Source organism: Telopea speciosissima, chromosome 3 (assembly GCF_018873765.1).
Source record: "Telopea speciosissima isolate NSW1024214 ecotype Mountain lineage chromosome 3, Tspe_v1, whole genome shotgun sequence".
In the NCBI taxonomy this organism is placed as follows: domain Eukaryota; kingdom Viridiplantae; phylum Streptophyta; class Magnoliopsida; order Proteales; family Proteaceae; genus Telopea; species Telopea speciosissima.
In genome coordinates this window covers 49,498,511-49,516,707 of record NC_057918.1, presented here as the reverse complement: position 1 = coordinate 49,516,707, position 18,197 = coordinate 49,498,511, and positions in this window count along the sequence as shown.

The following is an 18,197-nucleotide window of genomic DNA, read 5'->3' as shown; positions in this document are numbered from 1 at the left end:
ACTCTCCAGTCCATTATGAACTCTTGAACGAGTCTTTGGGGATAAGTATGAAGCTACGTGGTCACCTCATCTAACATCTCCCACTTGACCATGTTGGCCGGATACACGTATTTAGTTTCCATTTCCAAGAATATCTGTCATAACATTTCTATTTACGTTCCCATTTCCAGAAACAATCATTTGTATTCCAAGTTCCTATTTTCCGGGAACAATCCATCATGATATTTCCATTCCCATTTCCAGGAACAATCATTAAAAGATTTATATTGTCATTTCAAGTCCAAAATAAATTTTGAATATTTAGTTCCAATTCCAGACTTAGATTGTTCTAAGTCAATCTAAGTCCCATTAAGTTCACATGCTTAATGTAGGCTTCCGCATAAATTCCCTTTGTAAGGAGATCAGCTACTATGTCGCTTGTAGGTATATAGGTTACTTTAATTTCACATTTTCTACTATATCTCGTATATAATGGTATTGTATTTCTACATGTTTTTCCTTCGAGCTATTTGCACCACTGTGTATCAAGCTTATTGTCGCTTGATTATCACAAAATAATGCCGCTGGTCCATTTACAAGATCCAGCCCAAATTCCTTTAAAAATTGTCTTATCCAGACTACATGAGTAGTTGCCATAGTACAAGCGATGTACTCAGCTTCTTGTGTGTGCCTTACAACACACCCTTGTTTCTTACTACCCCAAGAAACAACTGCACCTCCAAATATAAAAACATGACCAGAGGTGGATTTACAGTCATCTCTGTCCCCTCCAAAGTCAGCGTCAGAGTATCCAATGACCTCAAGTTTTTTCGCTTGAAAACATAATTTCAAGTGTTTAGTTCCTTTGATGCACTTCATAATCCTCTTCACTGCTTCCCAATAGGCAGAATCGGGATTATTTTTGTATCTGCTTACCAATCCGACTGGATAGGCCAATTCCGATCATATACACAACATGGAGTACATCAAACTACCTATTGCCTAAGCTTAAGGTACATTTAACTTTTCCTGTCCTTCTTGAGGGCATTGGCTTTTCGACAAAGCCTTTCCCATAACAATTGGAGTTGATGAGGGATTGCTATTTTGCATTCCGAATTTTTTCAACACAGAACTTAAGTATTTTTCTTGACTCAAACACAACTTACGTTGTGTCCTGTCTCTAGAGATTTGAGTTCCTAGGATATATGATGCTTCCCCCATATCCTTTACAAACCTACTACTAAGTTCATACTTGGTCTTATTCAACAGTTCTATATCATTTTCAGCTAACAATATGTCATCAACATATAAGGAAAGAATAGTAAAACTACTCCCACTCTTCAAGATATATTCACAATTGTCCAACTTGTTAGGCACGAATCTTAATTTAAGGACCGTTTTATGGAATATCAGGTACCACTGTCGTGAGGACTGTTTTAAAACGTACAAAGACTTTTTAAGTCTACATACTTTATCTTCTTGTCCCACTACCTGAAAACCCTCGGGTTGTCATATGTATATGGTTTCTTCCAACTCGTCATTTAGAAAGGCGATTTTCATGCCCATCTGAAACAATTCTAAGTCCAGATGTGCAACTAGAGCCACTATCAATCTAATAGAGGCAAATTTTGCTACCAGTGACTGGTAGTCTATTCCTCCCTTTTGGGTGTAACCATTTGCGACTAAACGGGTCTTGAATTTATCAACAGACCCATCTACTTTAAACTTTTTCTTAAGCACCCATTTGCAACCTATTGCATTTCTACCCTTTGGTAGGTCACAAAGTTCCCATACTTGATTCTTGGTGATAGAATCAATTTTCTCCCTGTAGACGCTGGATTTTGCCACCCCCCCAGCAATGACGACAACCGGACGCGAAAGACTAGCAATGCCCTTTAAATACTCCTTTCCTTCGGGGTGACTTAGACACCCCTTGTTCCACCTCGTTTCCACCCGTGGTCCCCCCACATCCCCGAAATGACCCCACACAATGCCCTCGCCTGAAGCCCTGACCCAATAGCATCGCGCGTGGTTGTGGCACTGCATGGAGCACCACGCCCGGCAGCGTCGCGCTCGATAGCGCCGCCAGACGGATTTTTGGCTATAAATAGCTCCCACCCCTCATTTCAACAAGTCTTAAGTTGAGGAGAGGGGGGACCCCCAGAGCTCCAGTTTCCATTTTTTTTCTTTTTCCTAGTTTTGGGGCCCTACTCCTATCTGATTTTGAGCTTTCCAGCCCCGTCCCTCTGTCCGCCTTTCCTAACCTGTTTCCGCTCAAAGCCCCGAAGCCTCCCATAGCCTAGTCACCCTGTCCGACGTCCTAATTTGTAGTTTTCAAGCGCTTTCCGATGCCGTTATTCTGTCTGAGGTCCTAGTACCCGACACCCGTGCACCGTTACTCTACCTGATATTCGAAGAAGCCTAGTTTTCGAAGCTTTCCGATGCCATTATTCTGTCCAAGGTCTTAGCACCCGACACTCGTACACTATTACCTTGCCCGACATCCGGGTAGGTGCTCTCCAAATATTTTTTGACGCTTTTATTCTGCCTGATATCCAAGTAATTACTTCTCGACGCCGTTACTCTGTCCGACGAAGGACAAAGCCAGTCTTTTGCCTTCACCTAAACTGGGGGACGCGATTCATCCCATATAACTGCATTGGCTTAAACGCATACAGGTATTTAATCCTTTCATTGTATTTCAATTTCGTAACAATGTAGACTTTTAAATTATGACCGTGTAGTGTACAGTAGTTAATTTAATTAAGTAGTGTATGCATCATTTTAGCTGTACATATGGAAATAGGACATTATGAAGGAAGAATATTCAAAAATCGGCATCTAGTAGTAAGACCGGTTTACCCGGGCGAGGTGGTTGTCTAACACCTTCCCACTCTCATAACCTGACCACCGAATCTCTGATCAGACCAAACGAAGTCCTGTAGCCCTTCACAGGGCTACACCAATGGGTCCTAGGCCCTAATCCTAGGTGGCGACTCCATTTCACTTGATTGTATGACCCCCATTCCCCGATAAATCATAACCTTCGAGAAGACGCATTCCTTCTCTCTCCAACCGAGGAGCATAACCTAACCCCATCCGAACCAAGCGCCCCAAGAGGGAACGCGGGCGCGGTTCAAGGAACGAATCCTCATAGTGGCGACTTCACCTGGGGATTGACGGTCAAGCTTTCAATACTAGATGCTACTGTTGAACATAAGAATATTCTCCCTACCACATTGTTTGATTGATATCATATTTGGCTAACCCTTTTTATTGTCCTAACTACATCATGCATCGTGTTCGAAGTGAAATCAAATGACGAGGGTACTCCCTGTTGTGCCTCTACCCCCGGGGAGGTGGGGCACATCATACTAAGTACTCTGAGAACACATAGTCCCGCGGTTAGTCGTTGGACCCCATGTGTAGTCATGGGTAATTCGCGACGAAGCCACAGCCCTTGATATTTACTGTACAGGTCTAGAATCACCGACGAGGGTATTCACTAGTGTGTTGTGGGGTACTTCGCTACCCAAAAAGGGCACTAGCTTGATTACTCTGAGATCGTGTGATCTATTCTCTAGGTATATCAAAAGGACCACGTACCTACAATTCATGACCATGAGTGATAGGTATATCGGTTCTGTCAAGGGTGACCCTGTTCTGTCCTATCAGCCTACCTATTGCATGCATCATGTAGGAAATTAGACCATATACGATTAGGATATGCCACAAACTAACATAGTAGGGCTGAAAGTGAGATTCTCAGTGGTCTACCTTTCTTAATATGGATTGTTTGTCATAAGAAAGGGCTATGTCCGTCCCTCGATAGTCCCTCGTAAAAAATGACATATCCATCTGGGTTAGTGTATCGAGAAAAAATAAATGTTGCCTCGATTGTCCCTCGGAGAATGATACGCTATCTAGTATGGTACGTCAATGATAGAGCTCTGAGCATCCTGCGATACAAGGCATCCTATATTAGCAAAGGATAGACCGCTAAGAGATTCTCGACTAGGCCATTTTAGTGGCTGCTGTGTAATGATTCTAATTTGACCTAAACCATCGAACAATGAAGGATTTATGGTGTCACTACATCAATTCTGAGATTAGAAGGGCCTTCCCTGATTAACCCTGGGTGTCGGTGTAATTACACCATTAATTACCTAAATAAGATGGAACCAAGAGGTCAAAGACAAATTGTTGCACTGACTAACCTTGTTTGTATATATTTGTTTGTATATATCTTCTAGTACAAATAAATAAATAAATATATATATATATATATATATATGTATATATATAAATCTTCTGAAGTCCTAAAATAAGTTTTGTCAAGCACAATCCACGATAAGAAATATTCATGTTACTCATGTGGGCCCGTCATGATAATGGGCTAACCCGAGTTGGTCCAATTTGATCCCCAGAGGTCTTAAGTACTTCCATTCCTCCACTCAGGTAGAGTCTAGTAAGGTTATCACCCAGTGTGGGCACCATGGATCCTTCAAATGTTAGCTTGTTAATTGAAGTACTGAATCAGGAAACGGTCAGCATGCGAAAAGAAATGACAGAGATGAATTAGTTGGTCATGCAGATGGTTCAGGCGATGCAGGGCCAGTTTAGAGGAGATAATGCGCAAAGCCCCGGAGAACCTAGGATGACACTGACGTTACCTAGGGTGCAACCCAAAGTCCTGATAGAAGAAGAGGAGGTTGTAGTTGTCAACACCCTACAGGATCCGCCGGAGACTGAAAGGGAAAAGCAAATGAGGGAAAAGGTCGAGAAACTAGAGATTGCTGTGAAGGGTAAAACAATTACGAAGTCAGAAGATGATTTGGTTTTCTTTCCGACGGGAAGAATACCCTAGGATTTCACATGGAAGTTTGACAAGTTCAACGGAACTGGAGATCCCAAAGCCCACTTAAAAATCGTCATCATTGTGGCCAAGTCATGGGAACTCACAGAAAACCAGATGGGTCCTTTACTCATTAGCTGGATCAGCTGTGAGGTGGCTCACCCAGTTGGACTAGACTCAAACTCCAACCTGGTCGGCATTTGTGAAGGCATTCATAAAGCATTATTCTTACAACACTGAGTTGGATATCACAGAATGAGAGTTGGAGACACTAAAGCAAGGGCCGAATGAAGGGTTCTCCAATTTTATCATGAGGTTTAGAGAGAAGGCCGCAAAGATATGGAGCCGCCCGATGGAAGCAGAACAGGTGGAGATGATCTTGGAGAATCTGTATGGAGAATATCATGATTGTCTCTACTGTCAACACCTCACAACTTTTGAAGTGCTCATAGCCACAGGGAAGCACATTGAAGACAAATTGTTCAAAGATGCAAACGGCCAGGATAATCACATGATGGAAAATCATAACCAAAACCTGGAGGTGAACATGGTAAATTCAAGTCAGCATGAGTTCACTGATTTGGGCATGACTAGGTCCATGGCATACACCGAATTGAAGAAATTAGGGCTTTTGGGCACAGTTCGACCACGATCGATTAGAGATCCTCCACCTTCTTGGTATGACCCGGGTCACTATTGTGACTATCACACCCAAAAGGGGCACCCTAGTGATGAATGCATTGCACTCGGGCATGCTATCCAAGACCTACTAGAAGAAGGAAAGTTTAAACCGAGGGTGGACACTGATTGAGGATATCACTGTCACCCTAAGGCGTTAAACTACGGTCGTTAACTTGATGAGAATCATTCTCGCTGGCCACCTTAAAATGGATCTAATACCTAGCTCTGGTTAGAAGGGCACTTTTGATGGTACAAACTGCACAGTCTCGTGATAAAGCAGTGACAGTACTTCACTCTCTTGTGTAGACAGGATCGCACTGAAGACATCATTGGGTCCGTGTCCCTTAGGTCTTTAGGTCTTTTCATTCAGTCAAATTTCCATCTGTAATCTCATCCACAGTGTATTGTCCATTAGCTATCAATGAACATGTTTTCCTTTCCATCTATCCAATCTCTTTCTTTTTACTTTCATTTGAATGATAGTTTACGACGATCTCCTAACTATTAGTAAAAAAAAAAATTCATTACCCTGTTCCCCAATGTCAAAGTCTTGATTGGTCAAAGATCTTGAGCTTTTCATACATCTGATCCCCTTCAAACGAGTTGAAAGCTTAGATGAAGATTTCATCTCATAAAGCCTATTAAAGGAGGCCCCTTTTGGCCGCTAGTTATCCAAGATAAATCCTAAGACAGCAAAACCCGCTAGTCCCCCAGTTGTGCCTTAACCTTTTCTAAAAAAAAAAAAACCTCATCTTCCTTCTTTTCCTTCCTTTTCTTCTTTCCTTATCCAGACAACAAGAGGGGAGGGAGAGAGTGTGAGTGAGGGTGTTACAGCTTGGCATATTTTTAACCCGAACCCTAACCCGAATCCGAATATAGGTCCAGAACCCGAGGTCGTAGCACGGAGTACGTTATGGAATGTCGGTTGGATGTTCGAGCGAGTAGAAGAGGAAGATGGAATCCTGGCGTCGATTCGAAATCTATCGATAAAACCACAGATACCTCCCCTGTGCAGTTGTGGAATCCACACACAGATGTACAACTCGTGGTAAGGGGTCCTAACCTTGTATTAGGTGTTTTCAGTATTATAATTGTGTCCATATGGGTTCGCTTGCGGAAAATGTCGGCTTTTGGATGTTCCGACACGGCGAAAACAAAAATATAATTCTTAGGTTGATGTACTAGTTGATTGCTACATCAGCTAGAGAATCGTACCATCACGGATTTTTGCTCTAGAGGCGCGGGGCCCAGTGTTTTGGATTGGGGATCTAGCCGCCGCACCCCGAACATTGGATTGGAATGTTTATCCCAACATTCTAGGACCCATGGGGCCCACAGAATCCAAATACCTATGCAGGGGTCGGCTTATTACATAAATAAACAAAATCTCACAAAGACAAAATTTATGAATTAGTATTGATTTTGGATTATGTAGGATATTAAGTTATTTAATTATGTAATATGGTTTAATATGTAAATGACACCTATCACCTACCAAATTAAGCTAATGACACATGTAAAACTAAAACCTATCTAATCTAACCAACTCTTATTAGGATTTGAATAATCAAGCCTTACGTAACCGACTCCTAATAAGAATTAAATAATCAAAACCTATTCTAACTCAAAACCAACTTATGTTCAAAATCTATCTAAACCCTACCCAACTGACACCTATCTAAACTCTCATACCATCTTAATATGACACCTAACTAAACCCATAAATCACCTCATAATTAGTGAAATAAAAAAAATCAACCTAAACAATCTAATGGGACACGTTACTCTAACTAATTAAAGAAAAACAAAAACAAAAACACTAACATCTATCAACATTCCACTAACCGACTTAAGGTTAACAAAAGATAATTAAAACTAATCTAAAACTAATTCGTCATCTACGCATAGGAGTGAAACAGAGCAGTAGAGAAAAAGAAAAAAAAAAAGGAAGAAGAAGAAGAAAGGGTGCCAGATTGGGGAGGAGTGCTAACTCAAGGTAAATCCTCACTTCCTCACTCTTCTCTAATTAATCATAATGGATCCTACTAAACCCATGATGATTTGGAATAAACCATGTCCTTTCAATTTTTGTAGTTTACAAAATTGATTTTGATTTATGGAATTAGAAGCTTAAACTCATGTATATATAACCCTAGCTCTTTGCTAACCTGGGTACTAACCTATTCACAGTTCTAGGGATTGAATTAAAATAATTGATGCATATTCGGCCACATAGAACTGTTTTATCCAAGAACTGATCCATGAAATTGCCGTTATGGCTGTACCCACCTTCAAAACCCCAACTTTTCCATACAAATCGACCCTAACATGGTCCCGTTCATAGTAATGATCACGCAACAACATCCATGATCAATTGAATGTGGATTCAACCCGAAACCCCTATTAGAAATTCTATTTTCTGCATTTTTGGGACTGCTGTGCATCTCAGGTCGATGTCCTAGTCGACTGGATCATCAACCAGAGAATGCAACTTTAATTTTTAAAACACCACCATCTCAGGTTGGTGTCCCAGTTGACTGGTTCATCAACCAGAGAATGCAAATTCAATTTTTAGAACACTGTTATCTCAGGTCAATGTCCCAGTTGCCTGGTTCATCAACCAGAGAATAACTATATCAATTTTTGGAACACTATCATCTCAGGTTGGTGTCCCCGTTGACTGCCTCATCAGCCTGAGATGTCATTTCACTCGTGAACACATCCTAGACCTTACCTAACCCTACCACGAGGTAACCTTAGGACTCCACACTGGTTCTTAACGCTTTCTAACACCGGATGTGGCTAAACATTGGTAGGATCTTATCATTCGCTTGACAAGTCACGCCAACTACTGACACCGAACGAAACCCAACATCACGATCATAACAAGGTAATTGGGGATAGGCTTTGATTGTTTTAGGAATGTTTAATTTCATTCTTGAGTACAATTGTCTATTTTTATTTGCATCTTTAAATTCCAATTTTACATGTGATAATTATTGTTCTGTTATTTGTAATTTATGAACATGAACAATGTACTGTGAAATAGGCTTTGTGAATATTTGTGTTAGAATAGACGCCGTAGTCGGCTTGGAAACGAGTGGCATGGTGTGCCGTAGTATGGGATGCGGGAGCACTGTACACCTCGTACGATGCCATTTATATGCACGTGGCTAGGAATGTAAATTCCTTAATGCTACAACCATTACCAACAGGGGTTCAGGTGTTGGTGATCATAGCCCCTTTGTCCCGAGGAGTACATGCCGGGGTGGGGTCCAGGCTATGATTATCAGGGGTCTACCCACGGGAAGGTATACCATACCGATGACCGATTTGGGTCCCATACAATAATTGAGGTACGTCTCAGGAAAATGGGAAGGAACTGGGATCGTTACCCGAGTTGTTGACGTGGAAGTGACCTAGTAACTTAGGCATTGCTTGTTAAATGTAAATTAGGTTTAAAATTTATCCATGCATTTAGGATTTATACTTCTATGTGTGTGGCCTATCTTTACTTGCTGGACTCAGTGGAGCTCACCCCTGTGGAACTTTTCTCTTTTAGATGATCCTACAAGTGAATATTTTGATGGCGTGGAGGGTGATTTCGAGTCAGAGGATTATGCTGGTGGTGCAGATGCTGATATGGACAGAGAGGGGTGTGACCCTTATTACCTGGACAATCCGAGTGGGTTTGGGGAATAGAGACTAGTGATGTAGACGGACTTTTCTGTTTTCCTTTTTATTCTTTCTCTACATTCTTTTGATGGATGAGAATCCATTGTAAATACTAGGTAGGTTACTCTTCCTTTTGGAAAATGTACATAGAAAGTAACCGAATGTAGGAAATTGTAAGTAGACTAGAGGACTGGCTCTCTATGTAAATAGTACAACTTGTGCGCACTCTGACTAAGTAAGTTTATAAATATTTTAATCTTTTGGCTGCTTGTGACTTGTACTTACTGCATCTGGATCCTGGAGGTGTCTGGATACCTCGGGTATTCGGGTCAGCCATCAGATCCTCCCAGGGGGTGGTTCCGGGGTGTGACAAAAGTTGGTATCAGAGCGTGATGCTCTATTTACAGTCACAAGCGATGGAATAAAAAGAAATGAGGTCTTAGAGCCAAGGAATTAGAACTTCAAATAAAATAAATAAAATAAGAATAGAAGGACACCATTGGAGATAAGCCATAAACAAAAGTTGATAATATATTATAACCTCTAAGAGCATAAACTTCTACATGATTTCTCATAAAGATAAACAAGAACAGAAAGTATAAAAAAAAAAAAAAAAAAAAAGAAAGAAAGAAAAAGATTTGAGCCTTAGGTGCAAAGAAAACACATCAAATTATAAGGGAAAAAGGGTCTTGGCTTGGATTTATGCCTGCTCGCGATTCTCTGGTCGACGTCTCAGTTGGTTGTTGCATCAACCAGAGATGGGTAGCAGTGCAAGGAATAGAATTGATTCTCTGGTCTGTGTCTCAGATGGTTGTTGCATTGACCAGAGATGAGTAGAAAGTAAAAAAAATAATAATAAATAAATAAATAAAATTTTATTAATTTTCTTTTAAAACTTATTTTAAATGACTAACACCCGCTTCTCCTACAATAGAAATGAGCACGCTAACTGGGTGAGATCGTCCATTAACGACATGATCTGGGTGATTAGGTTGAGGAGAAGGATAGTGAGGCTCAAAAGTACTAAAGTTAGGGCGAAGAAGGAATTAGAATGGATACTTGAACGGGTGGAAGTTTGTTGGGTTGTAGACAGGGAATACTATCTTGCCAAAGCTGAGGAGGTAAGAAGAGACCCTACGGTATATCGACGCAGAATTGTACCTGGCTAGCAAGAGGCTCGAGCGTTTGGCTTTTTGAGCTTAGAAAGAACTGTCCTGAACCAGAACTCTAACAAGTTGCATTCTAAAAATCCACAGGTATTTTATACCTATGCGCATATATAAAATTCCATATTAAATGCTGATATGATCTTCCCTATCTGATAGCCTAGTTTATGACTTGCTTTTGAAACTGTTTACCCTATTAATAATTATTCTGACACGTATATCGTGAACTATATAATGAGACAATTTTTACATAACGATATTCATGAACTCCACCCCCTCTTTGAAGGTAACTATGGCTAGAATAAGAGGAAATAGAAACATTCTGCAAGGGTATGTAACTGAAGATGATAGAGCTACTGCCTCCTCTGTTGGTGTATCTGAGGTACCTCAAGCATAAGCAACTGAGGGTCCTCCAATTATTCCTCCTAATAATCCTCAAGACGTTCCTCCTACGCCTGCCTTTGTACCCCCTCTGGTTGCAGTGAATGGAGACGTGACTGCCCTTATGGCACAGATGTTACAGATCTAGCAACAGCAATTTGAATTGATTGCTAACATGAACAATCAATTCATGGCGGCCATGCAACAACGGGGAACACTGCGACCCAATTATATTCCAAATTTTCCTCCTCTGATGCCTCCAAATACTCAGGACAACCCTACTTCGAAAGTAATGGAGAGATTCAAGAAACTTCAACCAACCTATTTCTCAAAGGTTGGCACGAACCCACTGCAACCTGAGCGATGGATCAGTGCCATGGAAAGAACCTTCGAAGTGTTGGAATGCACAGATGCTCAGAAGCTAATCTGTGCTGGATTTCAGTTGCAGGACGAGGTCGCAGCCTGGTAGAAGTCAGCAAGACCTAACCTGGAAGAGATTCATCCCAATCCCACTTGGGAACAATTTAAGGAAGCCTTTTTCAGAAACTTCTTTCCGGAAAGCTTCAGAGACAAAAAAGAAGCAGAGTTTGAAGCTCTCACCCAAGGATCGGGATCAATCCTAGACTATCAGCAACGGTTTGAGGATTTATTCCATTTTACTCCGACGTACATGAAGGGCGATGCGTGCAAAGCCAAGAAGTTTGAGAAGGGACTGAAACCCGAGATCAGTGCCATGCTGGCCATTCTAGAGATTCAATCATATGCCCAAATGGTTCAGAAGGAAAAGCTTATGGAAGATTGGTTGAAGAAGAAAACGGGGGCATCACAAGCATCGGGGAAGAGGCCTAATACTTTTCAAAACTACGGTTGGCCCAACAAGTCATTCAGAGGGCCTGTGTAAAATCCTGCACCCCTACAGCACCGTAGGCCTGAACAAGGACAAGCTTCACAAACTGGTCGGCCTATGTTCAACCAGTCCACTCAATCCAATCGCCCTGCCTCAAGCCAAGTTGTGACAACCGCTCAGTTTCCCCATCCAGCTACCAATCAGACCAGCCAGGCATCTTCTCAGCTCGTAAATCCTTCGTCAGTCACATGACCCTACGGTCCGATCCACTGTTATGAGTGCAATCAAATCGAACACGTGTCCAAGGATTGTCCTCATCGAAAAGTAGGTGCACCTTCAAAGTTTCAGGCTGCCAACCGACCCGTTCCGCCTCAAGGAAATAGAACATAAGGGAAAGTGTATGCCCTGACCAATGAGGAAGCCGAGGAAAATCCTGACGTGATGATAGGTACACAATTGAAACTTGACAAATAGAATATAGCAGTCACCTTATGAATGCGAATTTTGATTGCATCATTATCTTCTATTTGAAACTCTAGGTACATTATCTATAGCATCTTCCATTGTATACGCATTATTTGATTCTGGTGCTTCACATTCTTTCATATTAGAAAATTTTGCTAGTAAGATAATTGTACCTCTGAGGAACCTGGGACAAAAGTTGGTAGTTAGCACCCCAACTGGGAGTTCAATAAGCTTAAAAGAGGTTTATGAACCCTGTCCAGTGGAAATCTGCGGGCGAAGCTTGATTGCTCATCTGATCAAGTTCGACATGAAGGATTTCGATGTTATCCTAGGAATGGATTGGTTATCAGCTTATGGAGCCAATGTTTTATGCTTAGAAAATAAAATTTTATTCAAACTGCTGAGTGGCGATGAATTTCTTTATAAGAGTGAACCGCCACGGAAAGCTAAGAGGATACCTGTTTTAGCTCTCCAAGCAAAGAAATGGTTGGATGATGGATGTCAGGGATATTTGGCCACGGTCCTAGACACGGAGGTGAAGGTCAAACCTTTGGAAGTGTTGGAAGTGGTCCGGGAATTTCCAGATGTGTTTCCCAATGATCTAACCCAACTACCTCCAGACAGGGAAATAGAGTTTGTAATAGATTTGACCCCAGGGGCGGCACCTGTGTCCAAAGCACCATATAGAATGGCACCGACAGAGTTTAAGGAATTACAGACTCAATTGCAAGATTTATTAAAGAAGGGTTTTATCCGGCCCAGCGTGTCACCTTGGGGAGCGCCAGTACTTTTTGTTAAGAAGAAAGATGGAAGTATGCGTATGTGCATTGACTATCGAGAACTGAACAAGCTCACAATCAAGAACCGATATCCATTGCCACGTATCGATGATCTTTTTGATCAGTTACAAGCGCAAGTGTCTTCTCCAAGATTGATCTTAGGTCTGATTATCATCAATTGAAGATCAAGAGCAATGATATTCAGAAGACAGCATTCCGAACAAGATACAGACATTATGAATTCTTGGTATTGTCCTTTGGCCTAACAAATGCCCCCGCCGCATTCATGGACATGATGAATAGGGTATTCCATGATGTGTTAGATAAATATGTCATAGTCTTTATAGATGACATACTAGTCTACTCCAAGAACGAAAAAGATCATGCCCAACACCTGAGGTTTGTATTGGAACATCTGAGGGAGCACAAGTTATTTGCAAAGTATAGCAAATGTGAATTCTGGCTTCGTCAGATAGGATTCTTAGGGCATGTAGTTTCGGAGAAAGGCATTGAAGTTGATCCAGGAAAAGTAAAGGCAGTACTTGAATGGGAGACACCCAAGAGTGCCATAGAGATCCATAGCTTTCTGGGTTTGGCTGGTTATTACCGGCGATTCATAGAAAACTTCTCACGCATATCAGCACCAATCACCTAGCTGACAAGGAAAGGGGCAAAGTTTGAATGGTCATATGCGTGTGAAAAGAGTTTCCAAGAATTAAGGAAGCGATTAGTGCCGGCTCCAATTTTAACCATACCAGATAACACAGGTGGCATAGTAGTTTACGCCGATGCATCCAGAACAGGTCTGGGATGCGTGTTGATGCAAAAGAATAAAGTGGTTGCATACGCATCGAGAAAGTTGAAGGAACATGAGAAGAATTACCCCATGCATGATCTAGAACTTGCGGCAATGGTGTTCGCTTTAAAGATTTGGCGACACTATTTGTATGGAGAGAAAAGTGAAATCTTCAGTGATCACAAAAGCCTGAAGTATTTCTTCACTCAAAAAGAGCTAAATGTAAGACAGAGAAGATGGTTGGAATTGGTGAAAGACTATGATTCCACCATTCAATACCATCCTGGTAAAGCCAATGTAGTGGCTGATGCTCTGAGTAGAAAATCTCTGATTGAGTCGCTCGCTTCTCTAGTTGTTAGCGAACCACTTATGGAAGAAGTCAGGAAAATGGAGTTAGAATTTCTTGTGGAAGGGACAAGTCTATCATTAGCAGCCTTGGATATTCAATCATCAGTCAGAGAGGAAATCAAAGAAAAACAACCTAGAGATTTGGAACTTCTCAGGATTATAGAAAATATCAAACAAGGAATTCAGAAGGATCCATACTTCACATTGACTAATGATGGAGTACTCACTTTTCAAGGTAGGCTGTGTGTGCCTGATAATTTTGATGTTCAAGACCGAATACTCAAGGAAGCACACAACTCACCGTATTCAATACATCCGGGCAGTACCAAGATGTACAAAGACTTAAAAAGGTATTATTGGTGGATTGGAATGAAAGAAACAGTAGCCCTATATGTGGCGGAGTGTCTTACTTGACAACAGATAAAAGCAAGTAGGCATAGACCTTATGGTTATTTGCAGCCCTTGCCCGTGCCAGAATGGAAATGGGAACATGTTACGATGGATTTTGTAACCGGCTTACCCCGTACGACTAAAGGTATGGACGCAATCTGGGTAATAGTCGATAGACTGACAAAGACGGCTCATTTTGTCCCCATTAAAGTCACTTATTCTATGGACAAACTAGCCCATTTGTATATTGAGAATGTAGTTCGACTTCATGGTGTACCAGTCAGCATTGTATCCGACAGAGATCCCCAGTTTACATCAAGGTTTTGGAGAGGTTTACAACAAGCAATGGGAACCTAATTGAGCTTGAGCACCGCCTTTCACCCTCAAACAGACGGACAATCTGAAAGGACCATACAAACACTTGAAGGTATGCTCCGAGCCTATGTGTTGGAAATGAGGGATAGTTGGGACTCACACATCCTATTGATAGAATTTACTTATAACAACAGTTATCACTCCGCTATTGGAATGGCACCTTATGAAGCATTGTATGGTAGAAAGTATCGTACACCTTTGTATTGGGATGAGGTTGGAGAGCGACGTATGCTGGGTCCTGAGCTAGTGCAGGCTACCTATGAGAAAGTGGATGTGATAAGAAAGAAAATTAAAGCTGCACAGTCAAGACAGAAAAGCTATGCGGACGTAAGAAGAAAGGATCTTGAGTTTCAAGTTGGAGAGAAGGTATTTCTTCGGGTTTCTCTAATGAAAGGGATCATGCGTTTTAGTAAGAAGGGAAAGCTAAGCCCTAGATACATTGGACCCTATGAGATGCTCAAGAAAATCGGAGCAGTAGTGTACCAACTGGCTCTACCACCCTCGTTGGAAGGCGTTCACAACGTATTTCACATATCCATGTTGAAAAAGTATGTACCAAACCTAGCACACATTTTAACTGCCGAACCGATACAACTCGAAGCGGATATGTCCTATGAGGAACAGCTCGAGGAGATATTGTGGCGTAAGGAACACAAGCTCCGCAACCGTACTGTCACCTATGTCAAGGTGCGTTGGAAAAACCACACAATTGAATAAGCATCATGGGAACGTGAAGAAGAGATGCGAGAAAGATATCCACATCTTTTCAACTTACAAGGTACGTCAATTTCGAGGACAAAATTTTTGTAAGGTGGGGGGAATGTTACAGCTTGGCATATTTTCGACCCGAACCCTAACCTGAATCCGAATGTAAGTCTAGAACCCGAAGTCGTAGCATGGAGTATGTTATGGAATGTCGGTTGGGTGTTCGAGCGAGTAGAAGAGGAAGATGGAATCCTGGCGTCGATACGATATCTACCGATAAAACCACATATACCTCCCCTGTGCAGTTGCGGAATCCACACACATATGTACAACTCGTGGTAAGGGTTCCTAACCTTGTATTAGGTGTTTTCAGTATTATAATTGTGTCCATGTGGGTTCGCTTGCGGAACGCGTCAACTTTTGGATATTCCGACACGGAGAAAACAAAAACAGAATTCTCAGGTTGATGTACTAGTTGATTGCTACATCAGCCAGAGAATCGTACCATCGCGGTTTTTTGCTCTAGAGGAGCAGGGCCCAGTGTTTTGGATCGGGGATCTCGCCGCCGCACCCCGAATATTGGATTGGAATGTTTACCCCAATATTCTAGGACCCATGGGGCCCACAGAATCCAAATACCTGCGCAGGGGTCAGCTTATTACATAAATAGACAAAATTTCACAAAAGACAAAATTTATGAATTAGTATTGATTTTGGATTATGTAGGATATTAAGTTATTTAATTATGTAATATGGTTTAATATGTAAATGACACCTATCACCTACCAAATTAAGCTAATGACACATGTAAAACTAAAACCTATCTAATCTAACCAACTCTTATTAGGATTTGAATAATCAAACCTTACGTAACCGACTCCTAATAAAAATTAAATAATCAAAACCTATTCTAACTCAAAACCGACTTATGTTCAAAATCTATCTAAACCCCACCCAACTGACACCTATCTAAACTTTCATACCATCTTAATATGACACCTAACTAAACCCATAAACCACCTCATAATTAGTGAAATAAAAAAATTAACCTAAACAATCTAATGGGACACGTTACACTACTCTAACTAATTAAAAGAAAAAAAATCAAAAACACTAACATCTATCAACATTCCACTAACCGACTTAAGATTAACAAAAGGGAATTAAAACTTATCTAAAACTAATTCGTCATCTACTCATAGGAGTGAAACAGAGAAGTAGAGAAAAAGAAAAAAAAAGGAAGAAGAAGAAGAAGAAAGGGTGCCGGATTGGGGAGGAATGCTAACTCAAGGTAAATCCTCACTTCCTCACTCTTCTCTAATTAATCATAATGGATCCTACTAAACCCATGATGATTTGCAATAAACCATATCTTTGTAGTTTACGAAATTGATTTTGATTTATGGAATTAGAAGCTTAAACTCATGTATATATAACCCTTGCTCTTTGCTTACCTGGGTACTAACCTATTCACAGTTCTAGGGATTGAATTAAAATAATTGATGCATATTCGGCCACATTGAACTATTTTATCCAAGAACTGATCCATGAAATTGCCGTTATGGCTGTACCCACCTTCAAAACCCCGACTTTTCCATACAAATCGACCCTAACATGGTCCCGTTCATAGTAATGATCACACAACAACATCCATGATCAATTGAATGTGGATTCAGCCCGAAACCCCTATTAGAAATTCTGTTTTTTGCATTTTTGGGACTGTTGTGCATCTCAAGTCGATGTCCTAGTCGACTGGATCATCAACCAGAGAATGCAACTTTAATTTTAAAACACTACCATCTCAGGTTGGTGTCCCAGTTGACTGGTTCATCAACCAGAGAATGCAAATTAAATTTTTAGAACACTATTATCTCAGGTCGATGTCCTAGTTGACTGGTTCATCAACCAGAAAATAACTATATCAATTTTTGGAACATTGTCATCTCAGGTTGGTGTCCCGATTGACTGCCTCATCAACCTGAGATGCCATTTCACTCGTGAACACATCCTAGACCTTACCTAACCCTACCACGAGGTAACCCTAGGACTCCACACGGGTTCTTGATGCTTTCTAACACCGGATGTGGATAAACATTCGTAGGATCTTACCATTCGCTTGACAAGTCACCCCAACTACCAACACCAAACGAAACCCAACATCACTATCATAACAAGGTGAGTGGAGATAGGCTTTGATTGTTTTAGGAATGTTTAATTTCATTCTTGAGTACAATTGTCTATTTTTATTTGCATCTTTAAATTCCAGTTTTATATGTGATAATAATTGTTCTGTTATTTGTAATTTATGAACATGAACAATGTACTGTGAAATATGCTTTGTGAATATTTGTTAGAATAGACACCGTAGTCGGCTTGAAAACAAGTGGTATGGTGTGCCGTAATATGGGATGCGGAAGCACTGTACACCTCGTATGATGCCATTTAGATGCACATGGTTGTGGATGTAAATTCCTTAATGCTATAACCCTTACCAACAGGGGTTCAGGTGTTGGTGATCATAGCCCCTTGTCCCGAGGAGTACATGCCGGGGTGGGGTCCAGGCTATGATTATCAGGGGTCTACCCACTGGAAGGTATACCGTACCGATGACCGATGTGGGCCCCATACAACAATTGAGGTACGTCTCAGGGAAATGGAAAGGAACTGGAATCGTTACCCGAGTTGTTGGCGTGGCATTGACCTAGTGACTTAGACATTGCTTGTTAAATGTAAATTAAGTTTAAAATTTATCCAT